Source organism: Terrapene carolina, unplaced genomic scaffold (genome assembly GCF_002925995.2).
Source record: "Terrapene carolina triunguis isolate 2854851 unplaced genomic scaffold, T_m_triunguis-2.0 Scaffold89, whole genome shotgun sequence".
Taxonomy (NCBI): Eukaryota; Metazoa; Chordata; order Testudines; family Emydidae; genus Terrapene; species Terrapene triunguis.
Window position 1 is genome coordinate 20,754,268 of NW_020664440.1, and position 23,616 is coordinate 20,777,883.

Consider the following 23,616-nt stretch of genomic DNA (forward strand, 5'->3'; position numbering starts at 1 on the left):
AGTAGCTTCTCTCTCATTCAGAACTTTGGCTCTGTTATTAAAGGGCAGCTTCCTATAGCTGGTGATTGCATTATCAAATAATACCTGCCTAAAGCAATCAACAGTGACTAAAAGAAACAGAGGAAGTTTTATTTATTTATTTTTTTTTAAATACAAAATGATTTGGGTTCCTAAGGTTTGGATCAAATTAAACAGAGGATCAGACTAAGTAGTGATTGAATGAAGTGGAAGGCTCTATATTAGAGCACAGAGACAGCTGGCCAATCCAATTTTGTTTCTACCACTTAGACACGTGCTAGAACAGGTTGGGGGATCATAGAAGGGAGAGGGCGGTCTCCTTCACATTAGTTTTCTCTCTGGTGGCTACAGCCCATTTTGAGAAAGGCAATGACTTGAATGTTGCATTGGGCTCTGTGACAGGGTGTGCATATCAGGCACTGGACAAGAGAGGGTTAACCCCACACTATGGGCGGCAGAAGTCCCGCCCCTCAGACCGTGCTGGGCATGCTCCAACTGCTGCCTCAGTATAAAAGGGAGCAGCCCAGTTCATTCTAGGCTAACCAACAGAGGAGAAGGATCTTTGGTGGAGGCTCCAGCTGAAGAGCCGTCACAGCCCTTGCCTGCGGGAGCCGGAGATCCTGAGAGTCGGACTGGAGGTCTATGGCCAATGGAGCCCCAGGGAATCACCCACGCTGAGGAGCCCGGAGACCCCGATGCCCCATGAACTGCGGCTTCTGGAAGCACAGTGGGAAGTAACCCAGGGAGGGTGAGCGAGTGGTATCTCCCACCCAAGTGAGGTTAGCGTGTTTCGGTGCGATTCCCCACTGATCCAGTGGCGGACCGCTCCGCCACTGTCAGGGCCCTGGGTCAAGGCCCGGTGGAGTCGAGTGGGCCCAGACCCCCCTACCCAGGTTGCTGCCCTCCTGGTGGCGGCCCCCCCCCGGTACTGGCCATTAGGCTGCACTGCCCTGAACACAAGAGCCACTGTAATTGACTCTGGCCATTGGGCAGCACTGCCCTGACCTCAAGGGCCGCCATATTGACTCCAGCCTCTAGGCCATGCCTCTTTCAGCCTAAAGACTGTCAGGAAGACTGTAACCAGAGTGGTATCACAACCCTGCCATGCCCCAAAGGAGGATGAGGTGTGCATACCACGCGACAGGCCCTCTTCCCAAAATAGCCACAGCCTGCTTCTCTATGCTAAACTCCCCTACCAAAAGCGTCTTATCATTACTACCAGCAGTGCTGCTCCACCGGTGGGAGTGCTAGTGCAGAAAGATGCCAGCATTTTAACCACTCCATCACCTGGACCTTGTAGGGCTGAGCTCAAAGTGTCTCACCAAAGAGCCTACAGAGGAAGTCTGTGACAAAGTTAGGAGCAGAACCCAGGACTTCTGGCCCCCAGTCCTGCACCTTAACAGTGCCATCCTTCCACCTTAACACAGCAATGATGGCTAGTGTTAAATGCCCCAGGCAGCCACTACCCTAACCTCTAGAAACCTATCCCCTGGGTTCCAACTGGAAACTCCACTCCCACTGGAGACCTAGCAATTCGTTTGCCTACAGGAAGCTAATCCTGTTCCGCAAATATGGCCACCATGGAGACAGGACTTCGGAAACCTCCAGGCAGGCGCCTTGGAGCCAAGCCCAGGCCTGAAATGGACTGCATTAAAAAACTACACCCCAAGCCCAGGCCGCATGTTAATGCAAACTCAGAGAGCAGCGCAAATAGACCTAAAAATACATTCCATTATTCTGCCTGGACAGAAAAGTAAACAGGGAAGAACTTCCTGCGACAGAGAACAACCCTGCAGGATGACTCAAACAGCAGCAATGCAACAGGAACGCGGAGGAGGGAACATACAGAGGGGGCTGCCGGGGAATAGTTTGTATTTATTTGAGAGAGAGACACTCCCCCATACAAGCGCAGCAGGAAACCTGCCATCAGAAGCAAAGCTGACACAGCAGCCACAACTGCCAGACTCAGTCAAACCCCTTTTATCCCACACTGGAAAGGAAATTTGCTAACTGTTTCACCTTTAAAGTGGCCATGAAACCCTGATTGTTTTAGACCTTGGTCACAGCTGCTCCATGAACTAGATTAGAATGGACTGTCTGCCCCGCCTGGCTGCAGCCAACACACACACACACTTCAAAAGACCCTTTCATCAAAACGCCATTGACTTGCCCCATAAATGCCTGTCCCCCACTTGCTTTCTAATAAAGATATGGAGACAGGCCATTCACTCCTCCAGCCTGCTGCACTCCTCCTCCCACTACATCCTGCAGATGTGTCCGAATCCTGTGTTTGTGACTTCAGAGATGCCGCCATAAAAATAATTTAGGGTGGCACAAAGGGGTAGAACCAAGAGTGCTGGGATGGAATCAGGATTAAAGGGGTGAGGAGGAATTTAGGTTGAATACCAAGGAAAAGTCCCTAATCTAGGGCTTGGATACTATAGTGCCTCAAAAGGGCATAAAGTGATAGAAAAGTGGGCAAGGTCCAGCCCAACACAGAACAGATTCCCCTAAGAGTTAATGGAAGCCCCACTGCTTGGAACATGTAAAGTGCAGTTATGATCAGCAAGGTGCAACGGCTCTGTGTCCCATGTGCATTCAGTGCCATTAGAGCTCACTTTGCTGCTTTGAGCCTTGCAGAGCCGGTACAGCTACAATTGCGCAAGCTGGATTCTATTTTGGCTCGGGCATCATTAACAGAATCGGTCATTATCTGTGTTCTCATTGCAGCATGTTCATTTGTGGGGATGATACGCAAGTCAGCAGGAGCCCAGGTTGACTCCTGGAGTCCCAGGCATGTTTACAGAGCTGGCACTTAGAAAAACCATCCCTCTACTCAAACAGAGAGAAACTGATCTGGAGTCAGCCAGATAAGGAACAAAGAGTCCCACAACCATCACAACAGCTTTAGAGTCACATTTCAAGGATGAGCAGCACTTTGAAAACTAGGCTTGGTAAGAAAATTGATGAATAAGGAACTATCCTGAACTGGCCCCCCAAAGAATGGGAGAAATGGGACTTAATGGGTCTCTCTCTTTAAACACTATGATTCACTTGCTGTGGTCTGTGATGGGAAATGGACCAAGAAGAAACCAGCACCTTAGTCAAACTCACCCACCCCTCTGACGATTAGCAAAGGTAGAAGGGGGAAATTATAGGAAGGACCCCCCACAAGTGCAGTGGACAAGATAGTAGATTACAGAAGACATTAGGTATATTTTTAGGTTTGCCTTCATGGGAAGAATCTTAAAGCCTTGCGGCAATAACGAAAGAAAAGGCTTGTAGTTCTGCCAATAGAAGCTTGTACTGTATATGCAACTGTCTGCACCTCAACTAAGCTTAACTCTTTCCTCTTCCCCCGCACTAATTAAAAACATATTCTCAAAGATTTCTCCAATGTTCCCCAGCTAGTGGAATCATTGTTACAAATTTCATATCATGCACACACACTGGGTCTGGTCCAAAGTCTATTGAGAATGACTTCAATGAGCTCTGAATCAGACCCATTCAGATCTCAGTTACCTTTGGATTTATGCTGATGTATCTCCTCTGTCTTCATAGGAATTACCACTCCCACCCCTCTGCTTTCTCCTGGTGCAGCCTAGATCAGAGCCTAGCTTCACCCCACACAATGCGGTGTAGGGTGGAAAGTTGTCTAGTGATTAGAATGCAGACTGGTAGGCAGCAATCCCGGAGTCTATTGCCGGCTGTGCCACTGACTCACTGAGCAACCTTGAGTGAGTCACTTAACCTCCTCCTGTGCCTGGGTTGCCCCAACGGAGAAACGGGAAGGAGCTGAGGTGTACCTCTCAGGGGCTCTGTGGGGATTAAATGTTTGCAAAGTAATTTGACCTCCTCAGATAAAAGGGGCGCTATCAGTGCACAGTGGTATTGCAACCATAAAACAGACAAACATGGGATTTATCGGAGGTATGTTTTCCCTTCCTTGGCCATTCGGCATGCAAAGCAGCACAACGGTTCGTCCAGAGTGAACGAGTTCCTAGCCCCCCAGCCACCGTATATTTTGAAAACTAAAAACTTTTACACTCCCTGCAGAAAGCCGCTTCTGAGTTGGCCCTGATCCCTTCCGAGATGGAAGCACAGCGTTTTTCAAATCCCCAGCACGGTGGGCTGGGGCAGAGAGACGCACAAAGACCACACCCAGTCCTGCCATTAGCATTTGGTCCACACAAGAAAAGAGTAACCCAGCCATCTGTAGAATCCGTTTGTTCAAATGTTCCCAGCGCCGTTGGCATCTTGAGCGATTCTGGGAGAATGATAAAAATGCAAAGCTCCAGCCGCTCTGTCCATCTTTCCACAAGCACCCCCAGGGATCTGTGCCCCCACACACTTCCAATGGCATCTCTCTTTCCATTCATAGCCGCCCCCTTAATGGGGATAATTGACAGGGAGCAGCACCCAGCTTTTTCCTTTACCACCTGCTGGCAAGGAGGCATTGCAAAGGTCTGGACTGGTCTAGGCGTGGGACAGGGACCAATGCACTGCCTCATAGCCCAAATGCAGCGTATGTCCTGTGGTCTCCCTCCTGTTTAATGAAGGGGTGCAGCCTGCAAACTCTAGGCCTTGGCATACCGTGCTTCATCTTGACCAGAGGCTGCTCAGAGCTATGTGGGGCATTGCATGCTGGGAGCTGGAGCTGCTCCAGCACACCAAAGATGAGGCCCCAGCAATCTGCTCAATTTTATGCAGATCAGGCACCGCCCTCAGGCTCCTGGTTAGTTAATGCAGCCCCTCAGCTGGGAGAAGTTAGAGCAGCCAGGTAATTAACAACAGACTGCTTGGCTGGCAGGGAAAGCCAGCCTGGAAGAGACAGGGCTAAAAATGGACATGCAGCAAAATTTGAATCTAGGATATTTTCCACTTCAGAATCAGAGATGAAATGATCTGTTAGATTAGTGCGTCCATTTGGGGAAGGTGGGGGTGGGATAGGAGATAGTGCCCTAGACTGAGCAGAGTAGATATGAGGAGAGTCTCACTTGATCTTAATCAGAAAGCAACAGCAGGTGTAGAACAGAACATGCACCCCCCCCACACACATACTAGTATGAGAACCAGCAGTGAATTCAACATCCCCGCTGGGTGGCTCTATAGCAAACTCTTTAAACACGTGGCTATGTAAAGCCTCGCTGTATTTTGCAGCCATAAACACCACCTCAGATCAGTGGGCTAGAGTTCAGGACGGCTGGCCTTGTGCTTCCCCACATTTGGAAGGGAGCAGTTTCCACCAGAGCTGATCTTCCTCTCCCTACACATTTCACAGCCTTAGGAGCTTCCCAGAGAGACTCACCCTGCACCCACATGGCAAGCAGAGCCCTCGCCCACACGCACCACCTCCAGATCCAGCCTCCACTGCTTGCCCCTAGTATTCTCCATCCTATTCATCAGGCCTCTTGTCCAGCATTCCCATAGCATGGGCAGAGGGGGAGGGGCAGCCTAACCAGGACCAAAGCCAGGAACTCGTCTGCAGCCCTTCCCCCGCTCAATGGGGAGTGGATCCAATAAGGTCAGGCGAGGAGATACAAAGGCCGAGGTCTCCCAGGGGGTGAGGGACCAAGCTTTGCAAACTGAGACGCTGAAGCAGCATGGACTTTGCTTGCACACACACGCACAACTTGTCAGCTGGGAATTTTTATTCACTGGGCCTTATATGCATGAGCTCGGAGGTCTCCAGCCAGGCAGAGCTGGACGCGGCTGCTCCCAAAGAGAATCAGCGCCTGCCCACAGCCTCTCCAGAAAGACACTCCGACCCCACCTGGCAGGGGGTGCTCACATGCTGAATGCCAGCGGCTCAGGGTAGAGAGAGAGGACAAGGGGAGTTTAGCTAGCTCCAGCTGTACTTCAGCCTAAGGCAGAAAGGATTAACACACTGGCAAAGGCAGCCTTGCCAGGCCCCCTACTCTCTACTTATCCACATCTCTTGTAGAGATAAGCAGGCCCTAATCAGCCCCCATCCCTCCAGCCACTGAGAAGCGTGGGATGTTCCATTGAAACAGTCCCGGCCATCTCTGTCCCCCAGGCTGTAAGCTCCTTGGGGCATATGCTGTGTCGGCATCACATCCATGGCAGAGCTACAGACATCGCCAGCCCTGCACAGACGGCCCTGGCGGAAGGGATTGGAATTTCCAGTAACTGACAAGAGAGGCTTTGCCTAGGGTGGGTGCTCTCCAGAGGTAGGTTAACCCTTTCTATACTGCTACCCCCCCGGACCTGTGGTGTGACTATCATCTACACGCGTGCCGCTGATGCCAAGGGACCATTCCAACGTGCCAGCGAGGCATGGTGCAGTCCAGCCCAGACGTACCCTGTGTGCTCAAGTGGTACCTGCCATGCTTGCCAAGCTATATGCGCACTGTAGATCCATCCTGGATGAGAACGACGAGTCTCTCCCAGGAGAGGGTTAGGGATACTGCGGGCTGGTCTCTGCAAATGGGACAGGTGAGAATTGGTAGCAGCGGTGCAGGGAGCAACCACATGATGTTCAAACCAGCCCCACATGCAGCAAGCCCAGTCTGAAACCCCATTCCAGCTTCTCCACCAGCCCCTCCACCCCGACCCGCTGCCTGAACAGCAGGGGCCTATGTCACCAAAGAGAGCCATGCTTGCAGGGCAGGCCTGCTTCACCTACCACCACTGCCCGTGGTGCTCCAGATTGCACTTGGCAGGACCTCTGCAGCGGCACGATGCTCGCTCACAAGCATGTGGGCAGCACTAGACACCACATGATGCAGATTGTTCCCCCAACAAGAAGAAATCTTCTGCTGTACGTGTGGAGGAGCTGGAGAGATGAAGAGGGGCCCAGCGCGGCTGGAAAGCAGAACTATCGGTAACAAATGAAGGACACTCAGGCGTTCCGTGCCCAGTGACGAAACCACCGGCACAAAGGCTGTAGGGAGACAGCCTGCCTACTCGCCAGAGCAGGGGACTCCTGGGCACTATCCCCAGCTAGACTGCAGAGTCACTTTTGCAGTGGTTAACCTCAGAGCTTCCCCAGCAGGGAAACGGGGATCCGACCTATTTAGGTGAAGTGGCTTGAGCGTCTTGGATGCAAAGTGCTACGTGCAAAACTAGAGCAGCAGTAAAGTTACACAGGCCTCTCTAACCCCCCAGGAGTCAGGGGTTTCAGGCGGGACTTGGCGTGTTTACAGGCCACAAGCTGTGTCTGCCAGCTCAACTCCCCTGGGACCTGAGAGGTGAGTTGGTCTCTTCACACTCAGGGACCAGCAACTCTCTGGCTTTTCCAGGGTGCACATGAGGGGGTTGCAGGATAAACCGGCTCGGCCCTGAGCCTGGAAACAGGGGAAAGGAGGCTCATACCTCCCGGGGGGCACAAAGCCTGATGCTGCTCAGGGCTTCTGCACAGGGTCCTGCCCCAAGGAGGCTTGAAGACCAAGTTTCACACTGAGTGCGATATTAACCCTTTCCAGTGCCTGCAGATACTCCTTAGGCAGCAATAGGAAAGTGGGGGAGGGGCCGCTCATATGTTGCTCTGGCAGCCTGCCTCAGTATTCTGTGCACAGCCAAGCTGACCTTAACCCCTGCAGCGCCAGGAGGACTGCAAGCACAGGAGCTTGTCTGCACTGCACTGAAAGGTGCACAGGGCCCCTGGGCCTCTCCCATTCCAGTCACAGCAGCTGCATTGCAGTTACCTTGCTAAACGCAGGCAGCCACAGGATACATTGGCACAGTCACGAAGGGCCATTGGCACATTATGCCTGGCTCAGTCTCCAGCTAGCACTTTAAAGGGACACTGTCAGGTTAAAAACAGTCATAATGAAGATATCTAATTCCCTCCATGGGTTACTATCGGGGCTTTAAATCAGCAAATGTGAAAGGCTTTTCGAAACCCAGTCAGCTTTTCACCACCCATGCAGTTTGTTTCCTTTTCCTGCACTTCACTTATCTCAGGAGAGGGAAGCTAAACTGGCCAGTTTCTCCTGGTTCTCATGCAATAGCCTCTGTGTCTGTGCAGCTGTGTTTGGGTTTCCAACACAGCAGGAGCAAGTTTACAGCCAAACAGTGCTCTTTGTATTACGTAGCATCTGACTACAAGCAAGGGAGACGCCACCATGCCCCTAGGTATGTTATTCCAATGCTGGAGGCCATTAGTTCACATCTGACCTGGCTGCTGGTTAAAAATCAGATGGAGAAGTTCAACAGAAAGAATCTACAGCCACCATTTTCCTTTCTGAGTCAAACCTAGTTTGTCACCACCCTCATGCTGCAGCGAGTGGTCCTGGGGAAAACTCGCCTGGGATGCAAATCTGATTCCGGACTGTGCCTAGGAGGGAACAACTTCGGGCTCCGGAGCCCATTTTGCAGCTTGCTGGAGATCCTCTCACTCCCAGGTGCGCTCTCCATTCCCTGCTATAACAACCCTCCCGGAGGAGCTGAGCCCACTTCCCAGACACCAAGCCATTCTGAGCCCTTCTCATTAGCAGTGCAGCTCCATTGGCAGCCTCAGGTTGGAAAGGTCAGCAGGTGAAATTGGTACTTAAGAAAGCGGCTAGTCCCATTGGCTTGTACTTGGCACAAAGCAGCCAAAGAACCATACGAGCCCCCTCAGTCCCGACCTGCAGTCCCTGCTGTTGCACACACACAACAGATCCAGCCCCTGCTTTTCTAACCCTGGGCTTCTCTTGATCAGAGATTGCTAGTTGGGCTGAATTTTGTGATGTGAACAAAGGGAGATGTTGCCATGGCCAAATACATTTCCCATCATATCCAGAGATAGGAGCTAAACCAAGGTCTACAGGGGGGAAAGGCAAATACACCAACCTACAGCCCCCGAGATGAGTTTCCATTTCATGCAACCTTGTCAGTGGTGGGGATTTTCTCCCCTTGCCCCCCCAAACCATCAGGGGAACCACATCTGGAATTGACCCCACGTACAGCAGAGAACAAAGCCTCTAACTTATCCGATGTTGTTGCATCTCCTAAGGACAAGCTGCCAGAACAGGGAGCCAGCTAGGCTACTAAATGCAGAATCCGAGTAGTCCAGTCATGATTCGGTGGATGTGCTCTGCTCTCAGACTGCTGGGAATTACACACATGCACAGACAGAGACACACAAATATTCCTTGCTTCCTAACCATCTGCTGCAAGCCCTTTAGTAGGCCAGCCCAGCCAGAGGTACTAACCAGCAATCCTCCCCTCCTAAAATCAATACATCTCCAGCAGCCGATCCCGGAGAGATTCTCTCTCCTCACACACACCCTTCACCTAGTAACCTAGCAAGAACACGGTGAGTCTAGCCTCCGGTGAGCTCAGCAACCCCACAGAATATTCACAGCCCTTTCGTCAGCGGGGAAATTTCTCTCCTTCCCAAACTCAAGCCAGGTCGATTTTGCAGATTCCCTGACAGACTCGCTCCACAATGAAAATTCCCAGTTTTCAGTAAAGGCAGGTGAACTGACTCTTGTCGTCAGCTTTACCTCCGATTCCCCTAAGCTCCTTGCTAATATGAGTCTCATGACGAGGTTTACCGGAGCCCAATCTGCTCAGCCTTTCCTTCCACAAGAGGCTTTGGTTCCCCTCCTCACTAGCAGCTTCTTTCATTGCAGCTCAGTCCCTGCCGGAAGCCTGGCTCAGCCTTCCCAAAGCACAGAGGCTCTGGCCTGCAGAGAAGCCAATGAGAAAGGGCCCTTGGAAGTCAAGTCAGTACTCAGAACCACTTTCATTTCAAAGCTCCAGTCCCACAATGTAGCAAGAGTTTTTAATTGCCCTAGGTGCAGCAGGCCTGGGAAAGCTGGAAGTAGGGAGATAACTTGAGAGCTTGCGGCGTCTCGCTCGTCCGCAGTAGGATGGGAGAGAGAGAAGCCTCTGAAAATGTTCCAACAGCAACAAAACAAAGAGAAGGGAAACTATGTTTTAACACAGTGACAGAGGCTTCATTCCAACAAGTATCCAAACAACACACACACACAGTCAAATTCTACTCTGTACAACCCTTGTTGACTTCGACGGGGCTACTCCAGGCAGGCAGAATTTGGCTCAAAACATCCACACTCCTAAAGAAAGCCTATACAAAGCAGATACCAAAGGATCATGGAGTGTTTCAGAGTAGCTACAGGAACAGGGGCAGGCTGGCAGGATTGGATGCAGTGCGTTTCGCCTTTAACGCCCTTGGTTCAAATCCAGCCCAGGTCAACAGTGAACAAGTGTCACAGGCTAATGGCTGTGCATGCAGGAAATAAATTGATGGTCTCTGAGCAGCGCCTTGGGGACGTACATAGGTGCTGGAACTGGGGGGTGCAGCAACACCCCCTGGCTTGAAATGGTTTCCATTATATACAGGGTTTACAGTTTGGGTCAATGGCTCTCAACACCCTCACAATACAAATTGTTCCAGCGCCTCTGGGAACGTATGGCTGTATCACAAGGAACACCAGTGTAAGTGACGTGAATTCACTCGTCAGCTGTCACTGCAAAGGGGTCAAGAAGACTGGACTTCGTTCTTGCACTACAGACATCACCTTCCAGGAAGGGACTAAGGCGCACGGATGGATCCAGTGTCTTTTAGGTACAGAAATCCACTTTAAAATAATGAAAATATCCATCATAAGAGCTCAAGCAAGTGGCATCATCTCATGGAGTGCTACAGGATGGCCTTACTGCAGGGGTTCTCAGACTTTTGTACTGGTGACCCCTTTCACACAGCAAGCCTCTGAGTGCGACCTCCCATACATTAAAACACTTTTTTATATATTTAACACCATTATAAATGCTGGAGGCAAAGCGAGATTTGGGGTGGAGGCTGACAGCTCACGACCCCCCAGTTTGAGAATATGTAATAACCTCATGACCCCCTGAGGGGTCCCGACCCCCAGTTTGAGAACCCCTGCCTTACTGTCATGACACAGCATGTTCCAATATATTGCACATAATCTGTGATCATCAAGATTTCAACATTCACCCTACATTGCACATCATGTATCAAAATGTCATGGTGGCAGCAGGGACAGAACTGGGATCCTTCTGCTCCAAAAGCAACTGCCCATTACATTTGAGCTAAAGGAGATTCCTCCTTGACTGTGAACAGTACAGGGCCTGTGACACAGCTGAAGAGTTCTGAATCCATCCAAAGGCAGTGATGCACACAGGTATAACTGCAAGACTATGATGTAAATGACAAGAGGGAGCATGACCTAGCAGACAGGGCACTGGGAGACAGAAGATGTGGGTTTTATTCCCGGCTCTGCCATTTATCTATTGCGTGACCTTGGGCAAGTCACTTGTTTGGGCCTCCATTTGTCCTCCTACCCTGTTTGCCCTGTCTATTTTGATTACAAGCCCTTCAGAGCAGGGACTGTCATGTCATGTGTATGCACGAACAATGTCTAACACAGTGGGGCCCCAATCTCTGTTGGGGCTTGGAGGTGCTACCATAATACAAATAATAATGAACAATAACTCCTGTCAATTTCACACAGGCCCACTCTGTGTTGTAAAGGCTCATCGACACACGCACAGTTCCAAACAGTCTATTTTGGAAACAATCCCGCTGGCGTTCCTGTGCATTTTCTGCATTACTCCTCCCCCATTTCTTCCTGGGGACAACAGCCTGGAAAACAGGTTCTTGGCTTTTTAAGAGATCCTCTAGCTGCTTATTATCCCACCTGAGGCAATAACCACCACCCCCATTTGCATCATCACAGCTGGAAATGTTTCTGTCACCAGAGAACAGGACCTCAGGTAGGAAACTACAGACTAACGCTTACAAATCAGAGTGTCTGTGCTCATGCCAACACTTCTAGGAATAAAAATGACTGGGGAGGAGATGAGGGTGGAGGGAAGTGTGACATAGCAACATAGCAGATTTGAGAGAGGATGAATTTCAAACATTTTCTCAAAGGCATCACAGCTCTAAGCTTCCCACGACAAACTCTAGACGTCTCCTCTTCAGACAGTCTCTCTCGGGTTAGGAAATAATTCCCTCCTTCTTATAGAAGTAGAAACAACAGTCAACACTTCCCTAGTACTCTCCATCCAAAGATCTCAAAGCACTTTATTATCTTTTAGGACTTCAGCCTCACAACCTCCCGGGGGTGTACTTAAATCTCATTATTCCCATTTCACAGATGGGGAAAGCAAGGCCTGGAGAGGGGAGGTGACTTGCTTAGAAGAGCCAGGCTTGCCCAGTTACATGGCGAGTCAAAGGCAGAGCCAGGATTAGAGCCCAGGTCCTCTTGACTCCCAGTGGTGTGTTTTAAAGGGACCCAGCCAACCCACTAACTAGACATTTTTCTAATCAATTAACATTTTTTTTAAATTAAAGTGCCCTTTAATCAGCATAGCTTGAAAATTATTTATTTGTACAAATATTGTAAGGGTTTTCCTGTTCTCCTGTCAATATTTATAAAAGGTCTTTACAGCAAGGGAGAAATTAACTGATTATATAGAGGACAAGTAAAATGGACTATACACACAGTGCTAAGAAATGCACAAAGTAAACACTTCTTTCTGTGACTGTCACCTTAGGTGTTACCTGTAACTATAGCAGGATTGGCATTGTCAGGTGGATATATGGTTTTCAAATTGACAGTGTCTTTTTAACCATTAGGCAACCCTTCCCCTCATCCTGTCAGAATGATCCATCAATGCCAGTGTCCTGCCTCTGACAATGGCTAAAACCCAAATGCTTCAGAGGTGGGCAGCAAAGAACCCTTAAAGCACCTGATTAGTTGTACTATGGCAAATACCAAGTGCAGAAATTTCCTTCCTAACCAGAGTCAACCACTGGCATTTGTCAATGTGACTGTGGTTTCCGACTCACTGGGGACTCGATTCTGCAAGAAATTTGGGGATTTTGGCCCAATCCAGCAAGGCACTTAAGCACATGCTTAACTGAAAACTCAAGCAGCCCCACTGTAGTCAATGGGACTACTTAAGTGTTTCAAGTTAAGCATGTGCTTAAGGTCTTTGCTGGATCAGGGCCAGAGCATTCAACACTTCACAAGACGGAGGCCAGTAATGAAGGGCCAAGTGCAGGAGACCTGACAGATGCAGAAATCAGCTCAGATTCTAAATGTTTAGCTTACTTTCTGTAACGGGTATGAAAACAAGCCTCTCTCCTAAACTCCTGCATTGTGGACGGCAGCTCTGCTTTGGTGAACTCTAAAGAAAACATGAATCACTCAACACTTATCAGTTCAAAACACCCGTGCAATTAACAAGATTTTTTTTTCCTACAGTATAATTATATACATTTTAATGCAATTACCACCTCTGTATTTTGTACATTAAACAGTAGGCAACCAAAGGAAGAGAGATACTTTATTTTTCTTGGCTGAGCGTTCCTGAAAATAATAGTATATTGCAAAACTGCCTTGCCTAGAGGGGTTTGTCTTTACAAGAAAAGAAGGGAAGAGAATAGAAAAGGAAGATGGGGGGGAAGAAAAAAAATGCAAGTACAATATATGGTCTACCCCTGCTATTATACAATTTGTAAGGTGCCATGCACAGGCAGCTGGACCCTGGAAATCAACCCTCTGCCAGGCATCACATCCATCCCCAACAGCCAAAGAAAAGGAAAACCAAATAAATAAAACAAATGGCCATCAGTCAGTCCCCAAAGCTGGGGTCATTAGGCAGATTAAAGTTTCCAAGCTCTGGCCAGCGGCATGGTTAGCAAAGTGCAGTTAAAGTGCCCAAATTGGATTACTACTTCTCTTCGGTCTCTGTGCCAAGTTGGCCAGCAGATTGAGGGATACATGAGATAGCAAGAGGGGAGGGAGGTGGAAAGCCCGCAGGCTGCTCTGCAAGCTGTCGGCCATTGAGCAGCCTTAGCCAGGCTACTGCAGTACAGAGTCAAACTACATGGGGGTGAGGCAAGGCTGATGGTGTTGGCTGCATTTGGGCAACTCTATTAGAGACACCAATGGGGGCTTGCAGAGGGATTCCTAACACACAGTTGGGTAGCAGGACAATGTAGGAGCACTGTCCACAGGGTCAGGAAAGGGCAGCCCAGTTGTTGCGAGCTGACTGTCACCTGTGCCATCACAGCCCCATCACCCTTTCCACTTACTCCACCCAGAGCTCTCAGACCACTTTCCACCAGTAAGGCAACATCATCATCCCTGGCAACACAGATGGGGAAAATGAGTCACACGGGGCAAAGTGACTTGCCCAAGGCCACACTGCAGGTCAGAAGCAGAACTCAGGTCTCCCATATCCCAGCGCCATGCTCCAACTACTAGACCGCAGCTTCCCCAGGAAGCCAGAGAGATTACAAAACTAATCTAGTGTTTAATCAATAAAAAAAATACTCTGCATTCAATTAAACCACCACCACAGTTCAGAAAGGATTCTATCAACGCTGAAAACAACAAACCAAACACATGTGGAGCCTTGGACAAGGGTTAAACGTTACCCCCTTTGTTACAATGTTCTGGTAACTGTAAAACCATCATCCATCACAAGCCCAGGATTATATTATATACTTTGCATTTAGATAGCACCTTACATCCAAGGATAAATAGGGAAAAAAGAAAACCCAGTTCAGTTTAAGTTTGACAGTCCAGACACAGGGTTTGTATTTTAAGTTGATTTAAATTGGTTTAAGCATTTTGTCACATAGGGAACAAGGAGCTTTGGCAGGTGTTTTTCATGCTCGTCCTAAATAAAGAACATCAGTTTTTAACAGTGAGGTTTTGTTAGCCAGTGGGGCTACATTTAATCTCCCAGTCAGAGAGATTTGCCTGCAGTGGCAAGGGTTGGAAGCAGAGGTGGTGCGAAAGCAAGGGAGAAGCTGGGATAGATCACAACCGCAGCATCTAACAGTAAAGGCTGCTCCAACAGGAAACACATGGCCAAGCTGCTGGTTTGAATGGTTTCACTTTAAAAAACAAAAACAAAAAGTGATTGCCACCTCCACCGGTGTTCCCCTCCAGTGCGAAACTAACCTTGCTCCTGCTACCAGGTCAGAAGACTTCTTTGGCATGAAAGGCATTAGACACAGTTAAGCCACATTGTGTTTGCTAAGGCAGCCCTGTATCCAGTCAGTGCTGTTGGCTCTGCAGAAGGCCATCAGGATTTATTTCTTAGTTAGCACTTCACCACCACGGTGCACATGACATTTGCTCAAACAAGACTCCCAGACGTATCTGGATGAACAAGCTGTCTGTGTTTACACGTGCTGTACCCAGTGCACGCCGCGGTACCGGCACCAGAACGCAGGCTGTGTGTGTCAGAGACAGAGGCAGGACATACCAGCATCCCCCCGTAGATCAGATCTATAAAGGGGAGTTGTTTAGAATGCAGCAGCCCCCGGAATGTGCCACACGCTGCACAGACACAGGGTACAATACATCAGAGCCCCTGCTTTCAATGGTGGGCACCGGTGCTCAGTTTGAGACACATGGGGCCTGATTTTCAGAGAAGACAAGCACTCACAACTCTCACTGGAGCAGCAGGTGCTCAGCATCTCTGAGAAATCAGGCCCCAGGTGTCTCAGGTTGGGCATCCAACCAAAAATGGATGCATCCAAAATAATCAGTGTCCACTTTTGAACTAAACTCCATATCTCTCAGCCTCACACACACACACCAACCCCAAGCTTCAGTTCCACTGCCCTTCCTCCATTCCCACCACACCAATGAGCAGGTCACTCCTGGGAAATGAACAGGATACACGCTCAGAGGATTTAGTTGGCTAGACTCTTACAGACATTGCAAAAAAAGCAGGTCTTGAGAAGGGATTGAGGAGAAGGTGATGGGTTACCGTGAATAGCAACCCAAGATTTCTGTGCACTTCAAATATTTTGTTCTTTATGGTTTTGGTCACATGGAGCCTGATGCAGTTCAACATCTGTGTTTGCCAGGACCCCAGTGCAAGGCCCCAGGGCAAAAAGCCCAGCAGGGGGAGGAGTGGTGGGGGTGCCAAACTGTCATAATCTGCACCTGCTGGGCTGCAGGGGGCCAGAAAAACCAGGGAAGTAGAGAGCCCTGAGGAGGTCAGGGGCATTTAAGGCCAGCTGAGGGATGAGCTGACAGAGGAACCAAAACTATAAACTAAAGCTGTCCCCACATCCAGTGAGATCCCCAGGGAGGGAGCAGCCACATTTCCCTTGGCTTGTCCCAGGTGCGGAGAGTTCTAACGCCAGCACCCGTGGCTCTGGGCCTTGCAAAAGTAAGAAGTCAGTCAAACAGCAACAAAGACCGGAAGCCAGCCTGGGCCTATAGAATAAACACAAACAAGAGTCCGTCATTAGCTTTGAACTGAGGGCCAGACAACCGGGCTCAAATGGAGAGTAACTCCACTGAAATACACACTGGATTTACACCCCACATGCCTGTGCACAATCTGGACCAAAGGGTTTATTTCTGTTCTCCCTCTCGGTTTCAGAGAGGAATAGCTGGCTGGTTGTGTCTTCTTGTATCCGAATGGGGGAGAGGATGAGAGGCATGCAGCCACAGTGCACTGGCAAGGCTTAAGCTTTTACTGCCCCCTCAGATTTCAGCAGTGTAAGTCTCCCACTAAATAACAGCAGCCATAAACACTGATGCGTGTCCCTCAATCCCATCACAGCTTTAGTTAGGAGGGGCTGGTTTATCCATTTCAGTGTTCGCTCTGCCTTTAACAGGAAAAGTGCTTCTAGATAGAAGCAAAAAAATTTCACATCCAGAATCACAATCCAAGTGTCCATGGAGGTTGATTCCTAGGCTCTACCCCAAATTTTACACCTCAGGAAAGGGGGCTAAGCAGGTAAAACTTTAGGCTTTCTTCCATTCCCATCCCTCACCATGTCTGTTTACGAATGAGCTCTTTCAGGTATTGATATCTTACTGCACTAACAAAAATACAATAAAAAATAATCTTTAGAATGTGATCTACAGAACAGACAGCCCAGCGATCAAACTGTGAAAGACAAAACCATCCCCCTGGCTGGTGTTTCTTTACAAATCCATTGGAGAGGGACTACACATTATTCCTCTCCACTGGGATCTTAATCCAAAGAGACAGATCTGTTTAACTTCTCTGCATAACAGATGACACTGGGTGCATTCAAGTAACACGTAGATCTGGAATGGGGTGCACTGGATTCCCAGCTCCTCATCCTCGTGGTGTATCTGTATGCTATACAATCACCTATTTTGGACCCAAACTTCCTTTCCACCCACACAACCTTGATACTGTCTCGCTTCTCTTAACACTGTAATTTACTCATATCAGAAGAGCTGAACTATGCAAATACTCAAAGACAAAACCTTCTCTCTTTGTAACCACTTAAGAAATTATCTCCACATCATCTAGGAAATTTCTACCCTGCAGATTTTCCTTGGCTTCCTTACTCGGCACATTCGGTCACTGGTATCTTGAGAGAGATACACCAAGTCACTCATTTTACCCACTGAGTATATACAAAAGACCTTGAGATTGTTCAGGAAGCAATTAGACGCTGTTCGGAGGAAAATGGTGTTTTCAAATGGATAACCTTTGATGTAGTCAACAGCCTTTTCTTGTCCCTTTTATGTGCCCCCTTGCAGAAGAGATGAATAATTTTCATTCCTGCAAAAGGCCAACAACACGCTCTTATATAGAATACTCCCTGTAAACTGATTTTATCTTAAGCAAGACAAAAAGTGCCTCCTAAATGCAGTTCATCTTCACAACTTTTCTCCCCTCGGAGGTCCTGACATAAGAGGATGATCATGAATTTTTATTAGCATGTTTGCTCTTGTTTTTCCTCTCCCTGAAGCATGAGGGACAAGGGAGTTAACAAGTAAGGCTAATGCCTGTCTTTTCCCTCCCAACCCATCTCATCTTTAACCAGTGACCTTCATGTCAAGTTCTGCTTACATACTGGCTCTCCTCACCCCACCTCCCTCAGCACAAACACACATGCTTTGCTAGGGAGAGAAGGAAGAATCTGACTGCTGTGAGGGGTGGGAAGGGAGGGAGGGCAAAAAACACCTAGAAAAATAGGGATTTAAGTATTCCACAGAGCATGCCACTGAATATTTGCAGAACCCTCCCCACAAGCACACTGGAGCTGTGTGCGTATGTCCAGTCCTCAGCACAGTGCTATACGTAAATGGTCAAGGAAAATAAACGGAGAGGCAAATAGCTCTTTTCACCACCTTCCACGTTAATATTAGAGCGCTTCACACACACAATGGTACACGTATAGACGTATATAAATCCACCCTGTGCAACTAGATATGGCTATAATCACAGATACACATTGTGTGGAAGAGAACAGCAGCCTTTCACAAACTACAGTATAATAAATGCTTCACCCATATATGGCGCTTTACCTTTTTCAACACACTGCAAACCTGAATTAATCCTCACAACACTCCTGTGTGAGCCGGTCATCCTCCTTCTTTTAAAGATGGGGAAACTGAGGCACAGAGAGGTGAGGAGGCTATAATGCTCTGCACATTTCTCTGCATATAGACTCATCCCTACTGCCCATTCCAGTGGATGCAAGGAATAAGCCAAGGAGAGGTCTCTAGACTGAGCTGTTTGGTCAGTTTCACTAGCACAGCTGGGTTAATGCAGGCAGTGGAGGAAATTTACAAGCACAAAAAATAGCTGCTTCATCTTGGAAAGAGGAAATCCAGCATGGGAATGAAAATCCTCTCCGTAGGGCAATAGCGACTGAAACCCACGCACTCCGGGATGCACCTAGGGAGCCTTGTGTACCCCCACAGCCCACACAATCCCCTGTCTGGCTATACCCACTACTCCCTGGGAAGATCTGGCGAGTCACCCAAGCAGGGAAGGGATGCCTCTCTGTCCTCACTCTGACCAGCTAAGGCACGGAAGGCATCTCCTCCAGGAGCCCAAAGCAGGAGCAACACCAACCAGCCCCCCTGCACGCTGGGCTTCCCCTAATAAAAGATGAACCGTACACTCCAGGCAAAGTTCCTCAACCCCAGACACCCAGAGAAAGAAGAGCCCCAGGGGCTCAGATGAGCAATCAGTCAGGGCTTGGGGGACGCCAGCTCTTCCCCCCCTCGCCCCCAGACACCCACAATTGGACAAGCACAACACTAGCAAGAGTTAGACCTTATATACCTCTTAATAAATTATATACTGGGAAAAAGAACGACCCCCATCCCCCACCCAACATCCCCCGTCCGCCACCACCCACCAAAAATATCTGTGGTGAACAATCAGAGTAAACTTTTCCCTTTAAGCCCAGGCACGAGGGAGGGGAGATGCTGATGGAAATAAATACAATCTAAAGCGCTATCTTCACTGCCGGATCCATTCCAAGGATGACTCGGAGTTAGTCACTATTGCAATGCAAAGCTATTTCCCAGCTTTGCAGTCTCCAAATCCGGGCAGGATTGCTTTCCACCTCAAGCCCAGACCCAGCTCTTCTCTATAACAAGCCCCCAGAAAGCAGGGGCTGGGGAGGAGAAGATGCAGTGCAGTTTTCACAGCCTTCACTAAACGCCCCATTTCCCCACAACAGCCAGATCGCTTCCCTCCGTAGGACTTAAACAAGGAGGAGAAAGCGTCTTTTAAAAATAAAATACAATACCAGGCAAATGTAAATACAGAGAGATCTGGCATGGCTTTCGCTCCTGGCTCACTCCCTGCCTTGCACACATACAATCCATCCTGCCTGCTCCAGGATCTCCCTCCTTCCACAGCCCTGCTGCATTCCCCCTTGTGCTAGCTCTTCCGTACCTTCCACATTGCCACTGCATGTTGTGACGGGCGGGGGTCTCTCCCTCGCAGCCCTCCTCATGCAGGGAACCAGCAGTAGCACGTTTTACCCAGAGAGAGCATTTTAAGCGTCAAGATATTTCTTCTCCCCCCCCCCCATCTATTCTAAATTAAGCTGTTACAACCACATGCTGATCAATTTCAGTCTTTTCCATGTCATCCCCCCATTACACACACCCTTTAGTCAATTTCAAAGGCAGCAGATTTCCTTGTCCTCCACACTTTTAATAGCAAACCCCCTTCACGTTCATTTTAAACTCTTTCCGCTCCAACCCTGCCACATTTCAGGGGAAGCCATTCAGACTCATTTTGAAGCAGATTTCCCCTGTGCAATCCACCCACCCCCTCGGATCCTTTTCGGCTAGGCGATTACCCTCTTCTCCCCACACCCCCAAACGTTTTCTTGTCTCTCTAGTTTACATTCTTCCAGCACCGGCAGAACACAACGCGCGCGCACACACACACACACAATCACAGCAGCGATCCCACCCAGCAAAAGAATCCAGCAAACTCCTCTTCCCCTGTGCATGCGAAAAGAAAGAAGGATCTCCCCGTAGGGGGAAGGAAAACTGCAAATCCTACCCCAGCACAGCGCAGGCTTCCCGCGAGCTGAGAAACGCAGAACATTTCCCTGTCTGTGTGTCTCTCTCTCAGATGGGGCATAACTGTTCCAGAGCCAGGCTGGGAAACAAGGAGAAAGGCAGTTTGCAATCCCCTGACCCTCCTGTACAACCACCTTTCCCCTGCCTCTCGCTGCACAATCACCGCCTCTTTTGTTTTTAGAAGGGGGAAGAGAAAAAACATGCATCCGATTCCTGGGAACTGAAGGAGTAAAGTTGGATTCTGGTTACTTACAGCCTGGACCGGAGCTTGCTTCAGATGTGCCAGCCATAATTACATTCCACACCAACCAACTAGCCCTCCCCCCCTCCCTGCAAGCCGGGGCTCCGCGCCTCGCTCGCTCCTCCGCTGCCGCCGCTGCCTCTGACCAGCATGAATGGAATTGGAATGGAATGCAGCGCAGGGTTCCAATGGAACTCCAGCCTCGATCTGACTTCCCAGGGAGAGCGACTGAGGCACACGTTCAAAGGGGCAGCTGCTGGCTGCTCCCCCAGCAATCCCCTCTAGAGGGCGCCCTGGCCTGCGCAGACTGGCGCACCGAGAGAGGAGGAGGAGCAGAGGACCCGAAAGGGGCGGGCACCCAGTTAAAAGGGCAATGGCCGAGGGGCTGCCGTAAAAGCGGCAATGCTTTTGTAAGTGCCAGGAGGCTCCACGAGGGCTGGAAGAACCTGCCGGTCCCTTGTTCTCAGCTCCCCAGCAGGGCAGGCGAGGGGCTGAGGGGGGGAAATAAACTAGCAGTGTGCTGGCAGCCAAGCCCAATACTGCTGTGCAAGTTTACAGCACCCTCCAGCCAGGGATGGCAACAACTCTCGAATGACCGAATTCTGCTGCCCATTGTAGCATCACCACGGTTTTAAAAACGTGGACATTGAGGCACACACCGAGAGGCCAAGGTCACAGGGTGACTAAGGGCAGAGCTGAAAATAGAACCCAGGAGTCCTTTTTCCTAGAGCCCTGCTCCAGCTACTGGATCACATACCCTCCCAGATCCAGAAACAGAACCCAGGAAACTTGACCCTGTGTCCACCACTAGACGGCACTTCCTCTCAGAGCCAGGAACAAGGCTCAGGAGACAACTCTCCGTTCCTTGGTCCAGTCACTAGACTACACTGCCTCCTTGAGCTGTGAACAGTTCGAACACATGTACTTACAATCAGATAAACATATAATGCCTGAGTTTCACTGCTATGGATACCAATCACTTTATTTAGCAAGTAATGACCCAGCAACAACAGTCTGGTTGTTTAATTTGTGCTCCCCAGGCCTGGGTAAAAGAAAATAAACAACTGCATCACAATAATAATATTTTGCATTTTGATACTACTTTTCTAAGGAAGGGCTCAAAACACCTTACAAGTTATTAACCACCTCTGGGAGTCCAGAGCATTATCCGTACTTTACAGTTAGGGTAACGGCCAGCACCAAGAAATTAAGTGGCTTGCCCAAGGTCATGTTAATTTTGCCAAGTTTGTTCTGACTTGCCATGCATTAGCATCAAGTAAATAGCAAAGCCAGGACTAGAACCCCAAGAATCCTGACTCTGTGCCCCATGCTCTAATCATTTAACGCTCCCTTCCTTTACTGTTTTTCATCCTGAAGGATCGCCAGATGTTGCATAACCCACACACATACAGTATAACAGCTGAGCAGCACGGCAGCAGAAGGCAGGCAAAATGTTGATCAAGGATCCCGAGACAAACCCCCGTACGCACAGCAGAGAGGCTCTGGATTTTAAAGGCCTCATTGGAAGGATCACACTTCAGCATTCTCCCCAGTACCATGGCAAGAGCACTGATGCCCCGGCTGTGCAAGGTTGCATTGGCACAGGGGGCACTGTCTAGATACTGACATGGTTGTTAAAGAAAAACAGCCACTCAAAATGCAGGTAGAAAACGAGGGAATATTTTCCAAATTAAAGAGACCAAAAATTGTTAGGGGGAAAACAATATCCCCGGCCTCCTAGGAAAGCACTGCAAACTCTAGACAAGGGGAGAGGGGCATTCACCTTTAGGGGGCCATTCAGAGCCAGGCTTGTGGTATCCCAGGCCCAGATCAACCCTTCCCAGGCACAGATCAGGCTATTAACAGACAGGGCTTTGGGGATAGAAAATTCTGCAAGGATCTCCCCCTGCACTTCCCCTAGGATCATGTTATCAGAGGGTGGGACAATGGTAGGCGGGAGGGATAATGTGGGTCCCCTCCAGCCCTCTCCCTCCGGCCTCCATCCTCACTCCACAGAGGGGGCACCATGGGGACCAGGGCCGGCTTTAGGCCAATTAAACCAATTCCCCTGAATCGGGCCCCATGCCTAAGAGGGCCCCGCGCCCAAGCCCCGGTACAGCATACCGGCAAGAGCCGGTGCGCCGTACCGGGGTGGCCCGGCTTCCCCAGGGGGCAATTCCCAGGCCCTTTAAATTGCCACCAGAGCCCCACTGCTGGAGCCCTGGGGTAGGGCTGCGGGGCTCTGGGGGCTATTTAAAAAGTCCGGGGCTCCCGCTGCCTCTACCGCCCCAGCCCTTTAAATAGCTGTCAGAGCCCTGCCGCTTCCCCAGGGCTCCCGTGGCTATTTAAAGGGTTGGGGCGGTAGAAGCAGGGGAGCCCCGGGCCCTTTAAATAGCCCCTGAGAGCCCTGGGATAGCGGGGGGCTTGGGGGCTATTTAAAGGCTGGGGCTCCAGCTGCCTCTGCTGCACCCCCTGCCTGCACCAGCCCCGCACCCCCTGCCCTGCCCTGCCCGCAGCCAGCCCGTCTCCAGCCAGCCCTGCACCCCCTGCCCGCAGCCAGCCCCACACCCCCTGCCCTGCCCGCACCAGCCCTGCACCCCCTGCCCTGCCTGCAGCCAGCCCCGTACCTCCTGCCCTGTCTCCAGCCAACCTCTGCCGCACCCCCCTGCCTGAAGCCAGCCAGTCCTGCACTCCTCTGTCTCCAGCCCTGCCAACCCCTGCCGCACTCCCCTGCGGCCCTGCCTGAAGCCCGCCCCACACCCCCCTGTTTCCAGCCAGCCCCGCACCCCTTGCCCTTGCCCCTTCAGCCAGACCCTACCTCCAGTCAGCCCCTGCCCTGCCTCCAGCCAGCCCCATGTCCACTGGTGCCCTGCAGTTCCCAGGGCAGTAACCCTGCACACCTGCTTCAATGAGGGGGGCAGGGAGCAGCTGGGACCCACACATGTGCACACCCCCCAGGGAGTGGCGGGGACCCACACATGTGAAACGGAGCTCATTAATAACCGATCAACAGCATATATGACACAATGTACATAATATATAATTTTATTATTT

At 50.0% G+C, this 23,616-nt stretch overlaps 1 protein-coding gene across 2 annotated transcripts in view; it reads right to left on the reverse strand.

Annotated features, from left to right (window-relative positions):
- Positions 1–20,755, reverse strand: part of PLXNA1 (plexin A1) — a 265,426-nt gene extending 244,671 nt beyond the window's left edge. Inside the window, exon 1 of one of the 2 annotated variants that reach the window (XM_026650270.2) lies at positions 20,575–20,755. The gene's annotated coding sequence lies outside the window, so the exon portion shown is untranslated. The remainder of the gene's footprint in view (positions 1–20,574) is intronic. The other variant, XM_026650272.2, reaches the window with a different exon arrangement.
- Between the last annotated feature and the right edge of the window lie 2,861 nt (positions 20,756–23,616).